This window comes from Peromyscus californicus, unplaced genomic scaffold (genome assembly GCF_007827085.1).
Source record: "Peromyscus californicus insignis strain IS unplaced genomic scaffold, ASM782708v3 Scaffold_67__1_contigs__length_231375, whole genome shotgun sequence".
In the NCBI taxonomy this organism is placed as follows: domain Eukaryota; kingdom Metazoa; phylum Chordata; class Mammalia; order Rodentia; family Cricetidae; genus Peromyscus; species Peromyscus californicus.
In genome coordinates, this window is record NW_026294581.1 from 22327 (window position 1) to 32396 (window position 10070).

Here is a 10070-nt window from a genome sequence, read left to right on the forward strand (position 1 = left end):
TGGTCCTAGCAGCAAAAGTTGTTTTCTGGTAAGGAGATTCACTATTTTGCTCAATTGGCCTTACACAGTGCAAATAGTACTCGCGTCTTATCCCAGCAAATGCTGTGTATTGGACGCAAGAGAAACTACTGTTCTTGTCAGTTTCCTAAGCAGAGTTGAATTAGATATGGCCCTTGTGTGTAGGAAGCACAGTTCTTTAGTTCTTAGCAAGCTGACTGTTCTAGCTATATAGGAAACACAGTAGAGTAGAAGAGTGCTGCTTTCTCAAAAGCAGAGTGTGTTTCTTGTAAGGCAAGCTAGAAAAGAATTCCCTTTCATAAACGGAGTTGAATCACATGCAGTTTGTGGTTTATAGCAGCAAGAGTTGTTTTCTGGTAAGGAGAGTCACTATTGTGCTCAATTGGCCATACACAGTGCAAACAGCACTCGCTTCTGTTCTCAGCAAGTACAGCGTATTGGACGCAAGAGAAACTACTGTTCTTGTCAGTTTCCTAAGGGGAGTTGAAGTAGATATGGAGCTTTTGTGTAGGAAGCACAGTTCTTTGGTTCTGAGCAAGCTGACTGTTCTGGCTATATAGGAAACACAGTAGAGTAGAAGAGTGCTGCTTTCTCAAAAGCAGAGTGTGTTTCTTTTAAGGCAATCTAGAGTTGAATTCCACGGAGTTGAATCACATGCAGTTTCTGGTCATAGTAGCAAGAGTTGTTTTCTGGTAAGGAGATTCACTATTGTGCTCATTTGGCCTTACACAGTGAAAATAGCACTCGCGTCTGTTCCCAGCAAGTGCATTGTATTGGACGCAAGAGAAACTACTGTTCTTGTCAGTTTCCTAAGCAGAGTTGAACTAGTTATGGCCATTGTGTGTAGGAAGCACAGTTCTTTGGTTCTGAGCAAGCTGACTGTTCTGGCTCTATAGGAAACACAGTAGAGTAGTAGAGTGCTGCTTTCTCAAAAGCAGAGTGTGTTTCTTGTAAGGCGAGCAAGAGTTTATTTCCCTTTCATAAACGGAGTTGAATCACATGCAATTTCTGGTCCTAGCAGCAAGAGTTGTTTTCTGGTAACGAGATTCACTATTGTGCTCAATTTGTCATACACATTGCAAATAGCACTCGTGTCTGTTCCCAGCAAATGCAGTGTATTGGACGCAAGAGAAACTACTGTTCTTGTCAGTTTCCTAAGCAGAGTTGAATTAGATATGGCCCTTGTGTTTAGGAAGCACTGTTCTTTAGTTCTGAGCAAGCTGACTGTTCTGGCTATATAGGAAACACAGTAGAGTAGAAGAGTGCTGCTTTCTCAAAAGCAGAGTGTGTTTCTTGTAAGGCAAGCTAGAGTTGAATTCCCTTTCATAAACGGAGTTGAATCACATGCATTTTCTTGTCCTAGCACCAAGAGTTGTTTTCTGGTAAGGAGAGTCACTATTGTGCTCAATTGGCCATACACAGTGCAAAGAGCACTCACTTCTGTTCTCAGCAAGTGCTATGTATTGGACGCAAGAGAAACTACTGTTTTTGTCAGTTTCCTAAGGAGAGTTGAAGTAGATATGGAGCTTTTGTGTAGGAAGCACAGTTCTTTGGTTCTGAGCAAGCTGACTGTTCTGGCTATATAGGAAACACAGTAGAGTAGAAGAGTGCTGCTTTCTCAAAAGCAGAGTGTGTTTCTTGTAAGGCAAGCTAGAGTTGAATTCCACGGAGTTGAATCACATGCAGTTTCTGGTCCTAGTAGCAAGAGTTGTTTTCTGGTAAGGAGATTCACTATTGTGCTCATTTGGCCATACACAGTGCAAATAGCACTCGCTTCTGTTCTCAGCAAGTACAGTGTATTGGACGCAAGAGAAACTACTGTTCTGGTCAGTTTCCTAAGCAGAATTGAATTAGATATGGCCCGTGAGTGTAGGAAGCACAGTTCTTTGGTTCTGAGCAAGCTGACTGTTCTGGCTCTATAGGAAACACAGTATAGTAGAAGAGTGCTGCTTTCTCAAAAGTAGAGTGTGTTTCTTTTAAGGCAAGCTAGAGTTTAATTCCCTTTCATAAACGGAGTTGAATCACATGCAGTTTGTGGTCCTAGCAGCAAGAGTTGTTTTCTGGTAAGGAGAGTCACTATTGTGCTCAATTGGCCATACACATTGCAAATAGCACTCGCTTCTGTTCTCAGCAAGTACAGTGCATTGGACGCAAGAGAAACTACTGTTCTTGTCAGTTTCCTAAGCAGAGTTGAATTAGATATGGCCCTTGTGTGTAGGAAGCACAGTTCTTTAGTTCTGAGCAAGCTGACAGTTCTGGCTATACAGGAAACACAGTAGAGTAGAAGAGTGCTGCTTTCTCTAAAGCAGAGTGAGTTTCTTGTAAGGCGAGCTAGAGTTGATTTCCCTTTCATAAACGGAGTTGAATCACATGCAGTTTCTGGTCCTAGCAGCAAAAGTTGTTTTCTAATAAGGAGAGTCACTATTGTGCTTATTCAATGCAAATAGAGCTAGAGTTGAATTCCCTTTCATAAACGGAGTTGAATCACATGCAGTTTCTGGTCCTAGCAGAAAGAGTTGTTTTCTGGTAAGGAGAGTCACTATTGTGCTCAATTTTCCATACCCAGTGCAAATAGAACTCGCGTCTGTTCCCAGCAAGTGCAGTGCATTGGACGCAAGACAAGAGACTGTTCTCTTCAGTTTCCTAAGCAGAGTTGAACTAGATATGGCCCCTGTGTGTAGGAAGCACAGTTCTTTGGTTCTGAGCAAGCTGACTGCTATGGCTCTATAGGAAACAAAGTAGAGTAGAAGAGTGCTGCTTTCTCAATAGCAGAGTGTGTTTCTTTTAAGGCAAGCTAGAGTTGAATTCCCTTTCATAAACGGAGTTGAATCACATGCAGTTTCTGGTCCTAGCACCAAGAGTTGTTTTCTGGTAAGGAGAGTCACTTTTGTGCTCAATTGGCCTTACACAGTGCAAATAGCACTCGCGTCTTATCCCAGCAAATGCAGTGTATTGGACGCAAGAGAAACTACTGTTCTTGTCAGTTTCCTAAGCAGAGTTGAATTAGATATGGACCGTGAGTGTAGGAAGCACAGTTCTTTGGTTCTGAGCAAGCTGACTGTTCTGGCTCTATAGGAAACACAGTATAGTAGAAGAGTGCTGCTTTCTCAAAAGCAGAGTGTGTTTCTTTTAACGCAACTTAGAGTTTAATTCCTTTTCATAAACGGAGTTGAATCACATGCAGTTTGTGGTCCTAGCGGCAAGAGTTGTTTTCTGGTAAGGAGAGTCACTATTGTGCTCAATTGGCCATACACATTGCAAATAGCACTCGCGTCTGTTCCCAGCAAATGCAGTGTATTGGACGCAAGAGAAACTACTGTTCTTGTCAGTTTCCTAAGCAGAGTTGAATTAGATATTGCCCTTGTGTGTAGGAAGCACAGTTCTTTAGTTCTGAGCAAGCTGAAAGTTCTGTCTATATAGGAAACACAGTAGAGTAGAAGAGTGCTGCTTTCTCTAAAGCAGAGTGTGTTTCTTGTAAGGCGAGCTAGAGTTGATTTCCCTTTCATAAACGGAGTTGAATCACATGCAGTTTCTGGCCCTAGCACCAAAAGTTGTTTTCTGGTAAGGAGATTCACTGTTGTGCTCAATTGGCCTTACACAGTGCAAATAGCACTCGCGTCTTATCCCAGCAAATGCAGTCTATTGGATGCAAGAGAAACTACTGTTCTTGTCAGTTTCCGAAGCAGAGTTGAATTAGATATGGCCCTTGTGTGTAGGAAGCACAGTTCTTTAGTTCTGAGCAAGCTGACTGTTCTGGCTATATAGGAAACACAGTAGAGTAGAAGAGTGCTGCTTTCTCAAAAGCAGAGTGTGTTTCTTGTAAGGAAAGCTAGAGTTGAATTCCCTTTCATAAACGGAGTTGAATCACATGCAGTTTCTGGTCCTAGCACCAAGAGTTGTTTTCTGGTAAGGAGAGTCACTATTGTGCTCAATTGGCCATACACAGTAAAAATAGCACTCGCTTCAGTTCTCAGCAATTACCGTGTATTGGACGCAAGAGAAACTACTGTTTTTGTCAGTTTCATAAGGAGAGTTGAAGTAGATATGGAGCTTTTGTGTAGGAAGCACAGTTCTTTGGTTTTGTGCAAGCCTACTGTTCTGGCTCTATAGGAAACACAGTAGAGTAGAAGAGTGCTGCTTTCTCAAAAGCAGAGTGTGTTTCTTGTAAGGCGAGCTAGAGTTGAATTCCACGGAGTTGAATCACATGCAGTTTCTGGTCCTAGTAGCAAGAGTTGTTTTCTGGTAAGGACAGTCACTATGTGCTCATTTGGCCATACACAGTGCAAAGAGCACTCGCGTCTGTACCCAGCAAGGGCATTGTATTGGACGCAATAGAAACTACTGTTCTTGTCAGTTTCCTAAGCATAGTTGAACTAGTTATGGCCATTGTGTGTAGGATGCACAGTTCTTTGGTTCTGAGCAAGCTGACTGTTCTGGCCCTATAGGAAACACAGTAGAGTAGAAGAGTGCTGCTTTCTCAAAAGCAGAGTGTGTTTCTTGTAAGGCGAGCCAGAGTTTAATTCCCTTTAATAAACGGAGTTGAATCACATGCAATATCTGGTCCTAGCAGCAAGATTTGTTTTCTGGTAAGGAGATTCACTATTGTGCTCAATTGGCGATACACATTGAAAATAGCACTCGCGTCTGTTCCCAGCAAATGCAGTGTATTGGACGCAAGAGAAACTACTGTTCTTTTCAGTTTTCTAAGCAGAGTTGAATTAGATATTGCCCTTGTGTGCAGGAAGCACAGTTCTTTAGTTCTGAGCAAGCTGACTGTTCTGGCTATATAGGAAACACAGTAGAGTAGAAGAGTGCTGCTTTCTCTAAAACAGAGTGTGTTTCTTGTAAGGCGAGCTAGAGTTGATTTCCCTTTCATAAACGGAGTTGAAGAACATGCAGTTTCTGGTCCTAGCACCAAGAGTTGTTTTCTGGTAAGGAGAGTCACTATTGTGCTCAATTGGCCATACACAGTGTAAATACCACTGGCTTCTGTTCTCAGCAATTGCAGTGTATTGGACGCAAGAGAAACTACTGTTTTTGTCAGTTTCCTAAGGAGAGTTGAAGTAGATATGGAGCTTTTGTGTAGGAAGCACAGTTCTTTGGTTGTGAGCAAGCTGACTGTTCTGGCTCTATAGGAAATACATTACAGTAGTAGAGTGCTGCTTTCTCAAAAGCAGAGTGTGTTTCTTTTAAGGCAAGCTAGAGTTGAATTCCACGGAGTTGAATCACATGCAGTTTCTGGTCCTAGTACCAAAAGTTGTTTTCTGGTAAGTAAATTCACTATTGTGCTCATTTGGCCATACACAGAGCAAATAGCACTCCCGTCTGTTCCCAGCAAGTGCATTGTATTGGACGAAAGAGAAACTACTGTTCTTGTCAGTTTCCTAAGGGGCGTGTAACTAGTTATGGCCATTGTGTGTAGGAAGCACAGTTCTTTGGTTCTGAGCAAGCTGACTGTTCTGGCTCTATAGGAAACACAGTAGAGTAGAAGAGTGCTGCTTTCTCTAAAGCAGAGTGTGTTTCTTGTAAGGCAAGCTAGAGTTGAAAACCCTTTCATAAACGGAGTTGAATCACATGCAGTTTCTGGTCCTAGTAGCAAGAGTTGTTTTCTGGTAAGGAGAGTCACTATTGTGCTCATTTGGCCATACACAGTGCAAATAGCACTCGCGTCTGTACCCAGGAAGTGCATTGTATTGGACGCAAGAGAAACTACTGTTTTTGTCAGTTTCCTAAGGAGAGTTGAAGTAGATATGGACTTTTTGTGTAGGAAGCACAGTTCTTTGGTTCTGAGCAAGCTGACTGTTCTGGCTCTATAGGAAACACAGTAGAGTAGAAGAGTGCTGCTTTCTCTAAAGCAGAGTGTGTTTCTTGTAAGGCGAGCTAGAGTTGATTTCCCTTTCATAAACGGAGTTGAATCACATGCAGTTTCTGGTCCTAGCAGCAAAAGTTGTTTTCTGGTAAGGAGAGTCACTATTGTGCTTATCCAGTGCAAATAGAGCTAGAGTTGAATTCCCTTTCATAAACGGAGTTGAATCACATGCAGTTTCTGGTCCTAGCAGCAAGAGTTGTTTTCTGGTAAGAAGAGTCACTATTGTGCTCAATTGGCCATACCCAGTGCAAATAGCACTCGCGTTTGTTCCCAGCAAGTGCAGTGTATTGGACGCAAGACAAGAGACTGTTCTTTTTAGTTTCCTAAGCAGAGTTGAACTAGATATGGCCCGTGAGTGTAGGAAGCACAGTTCTTTGGTTCTCAGCAAGCTGACTGTTCTGGCTCTATAGGAAACACAGTAGAGTAGAAGAGTGCTGCTTTCTCAAAAGCAGAGTGTGTTTCTTTTAAGGCAAGCTAGACTTGAATTCCACGGAGTTGAATCACATGCAGTTTCTGGTCCTAGTAGCAAGAGTTGTTTTCTGGTAAGGAGATTCAGTATTGTGCTCATTTGGCCATACACAGTGCAAATAGCACTCGCTTCTGTTCTCAGCAAGTACAGTGTATTGGATGCAAGAGAAACTACTGTTCTTGTCAGTTTCCTAAGCAGAGTTGAATTAGATATGGCCCCTGAGTGTAGGATGCACAGTTCTTTGGTTCTGAGCAAGCTGACTGTTCTGGCTCTATAGGAAACACAGTATAGTAGAAGAGTGCTGCTTTCTCAAAAGCAGAGTGTGTTTCTTGTAAGGCAAGCTAGAGTTTAATTCCCCTTCATAAACGGAGTTGAATCACATGCAGTTTGTGGTCCTAGCAGCAAGAGTTGTTTTCTGGTAAGGAGAGTCACTATTGTGCTCAATTGGCCATACACATTGCAAATAGCACTCGCGTTTCTTCCCAGCAAATGCAGTGTATTGGATGCAAGAGAAACTACTGTTCTTGTCAGTTTCCTAAGCAGAGTTGAATTAGATATGGCCCTTGTGTGTAGGAAGCACAGTTCTTTAGTTCTGAGCAAGCTGACAGTTCTGGCTATATAGGAAACACAGTAGAGTAGAAGAGTGCTGCTTTCTCTAAAGCAGAGTGTGTTTCTTGTAAGGCGAGCTAGAGTTGATTTCCCTTTCATAAACGGAGTTGAATCACATGCAGTTTCTGGTCCTAGCAGCAAAAGTTGTTTTCTAATAAGGAGAGTCACTATTGTGCTTATTCAATGCAAATAGAGCTAGAGTTGAATTCCCTTTCATAAACGGAGTTGAATCACATGCAGTTTCTGGTCCTAGCAGAAAGAGTTGTTTTCTGGTAAGGAGAGTCACTATTGTGCTCAATTTTCCATACCCAGTGCAAATAGAACTCGCGTCTGTTCCCAGCAAGTGCAGTGCATTGGACGCAAGACAAGAGACTGTTCTCTTCAGTTTCCTAAGCAGAGTTGAACTAGATATGGCCCCTGTGTGTAGGAAGCACAGTTCTTTGGTTCTGAGCAAGCTGACTGCTATGGCTCTATAGGAAACAAAGTAGAGTAGAAGAGTGCTGCTTTCTCAATAGCAGAGTGTGTTTCTTTTAAGGCAAGCTAGAGTTGAATTCCCTTTCATAAACGGAGTTGAATCACATGCAGTTTCTGGTCCTAGCACCAAGAGTTGTTTTCTGGTAAGGAGAGTCACTTTTGTGCTCAATTGGCCTTACACAGTGCAAATAGCACTCGCGTCTTATCCCAGCAAATGCAGTGTATTGGACGCAAGAGAAACTACTGTTCTTGTCAGTTTCCTAAGCAGAGTTGAATTAGATATGGACCGTGAGTGTAGGAAGCACAGTTCTTTGGTTCTGAGCAAGCTGACTGTTCTGGCTCTATAGGAAACACAGTATAGTAGAAGAGTGCTGCTTTCTCAAAAGCAGAGTGTGTTTCTTTTAACGCAACTTAGAGTTTAATTCCTTTTCATAAACGGAGTTGAATCACATGCAGTTTGTGGTCCTAGCGGCAAGAGTTGTTTTCTGGTAAGGAGAGTCACTATTGTGCTCAATTGGCCATACACATTGCAAATAGCACTCGCGTCTGTTCCCAGCAAATGCAGTGTATTGGACGCAAGAGAAACTACTGTTCTTGTCAGTTTCCTAAGCAGAGTTGAATTAGATATTGCCCTTGTGTGTAGGAAGCACAGTTCTTTAGTTCTGAGCAAGCTGAAAGTTCTGTCTATATAGGAAACACAGTAGAGTAGAAGAGTGCTGCTTTCTCTAAAGCAGAGTGTGTTTCTTGTAAGGCGAGCTAGAGTTGATTTCCCTTTCATAAACGGAGTTGAATCACATGCAGTTTCTGGCCCTAGCACCAAAAGTTGTTTTCTGGTAAGGAGATTCACTGTTGTGCTCAATTGGCCTTACACAGTGCAAATAGCACTCGCGTCTTATCCCAGCAAATGCAGTCTATTGGATGCAAGAGAAACTACTGTTCTTGTCAGTTTCCGAAGCAGAGTTGAATTAGATATGGCCCTTGTGTGTAGGAAGCACAGTTCTTTAGTTCTGAGCAAGCTGACTGTTCTGGCTATATAGGAAACACAGTAGAGTAGAAGAGTGCTGCTTTCTCAAAAGCAGAGTGTGTTTCTTGTAAGGAAAGCTAGAGTTGAATTCCCTTTCATAAACGGAGTTGAATCACATGCAGTTTCTGGTCCTAGCACCAAGAGTTGTTTTCTGGTAAGGAGAGTCACTATTGTGCTCAATTGGCCATACACAGTAAAAATAGCACTCGCTTCAGTTCTCAGCAATTACCGTGTATTGGACGCAAGAGAAACTACTGTTTTTGTCAGTTTCATAAGGAGAGTTGAAGTAGATATGGAGCTTTTGTGTAGGAAGCACAGTTCTTTGGTTTTGTGCAAGCCTACTGTTCTGGCTCTATAGGAAACACAGTAGAGTAGAAGAGTGCTGCTTTCTCAAAAGCAGAGTGTGTTTCTTGTAAGGCGAGCTAGAGTTGAATTCCACGGAGTTGAATCACATGCAGTTTCTGGTCCTAGTAGCAAGAGTTGTTTTCTGGTAAGGACAGTCACTATGTGCTCATTTGGCCATACACAGTGCAAAGAGCACTCGCGTCTGTACCCAGCAAGGGCATTGTATTGGACGCAATAGAAACTACTGTTCTTGTCAGTTTCCTAAGCATAGTTGAACTAGTTATGGCCATTGTGTGTAGGATGCACAGTTCTTTGGTTCTGAGCAAGCTGACTGTTCTGGCCCTATAGGAAACACAGTAGAGTAGAAGAGTGCTGCTTTCTCAAAAGCAGAGTGTGTTTCTTGTAAGGCGAGCCAGAGTTTAATTCCCTTTAATAAACGGAGTTGAATCACATGCAATATCTGGTCCTAGCAGCAAGATTTGTTTTCTGGTAAGGAGATTCACTATTGTGCTCAATTGGCGATACACATTGAAAATAGCACTCGCGTCTGTTCCCAGCAAATGCAGTGTATTGGACGCAAGAGAAACTACTGTTCTTTTCAGTTTTCTAAGCAGAGTTGAATTAGATATTGCCCTTGTGTGCAGGAAGCACAGTTCTTTAGTTCTGAGCAAGCTGACTGTTCTGGCTATATAGGAAACACAGTAGAGTAGAAGAGTGCTGCTTTCTCTAAAACAGAGTGTGTTTCTTGTAAGGCGAGCTAGAGTTGATTTCCCTTTCATAAACGGAGTTGAAGAACATGCAGTTTCTGGTCCTAGCACCAAGAGTTGTTTTCTGGTAAGGAGAGTCACTATTGTGCTCAATTGGCCATACACAGTGTAAATACCACTGGCTTCTGTTCTCAGCAATTGCAGTGTATTGGACGCAAGAGAAACTACTGTTTTTGTCAGTTTCCTAAGGAGAGTTGAAGTAGATATGGAGCTTTTGTGTAGGAAGCACAGTTCTTTGGTTGTGAGCAAGCTGACTGTTCTGGCTCTATAGGAAATACATTACAGTAGTAGAGTGCTGCTTTCTCAAAAGCAGAGTGTGTTTCTTTTAAGGCAAGCTAGAGTTGAATTCCACGGAGTTGAATCACATGCAGTTTCTGGTCCTAGTACCAAAAGTTGTTTTCTGGTAAGTAAATTCACTATTGTGCTCATTTGGCCATACACAGAGCAAATAGCACTCCCGTCTGTTCCCAGCAAGTGCATTGTATTGGACGAAAG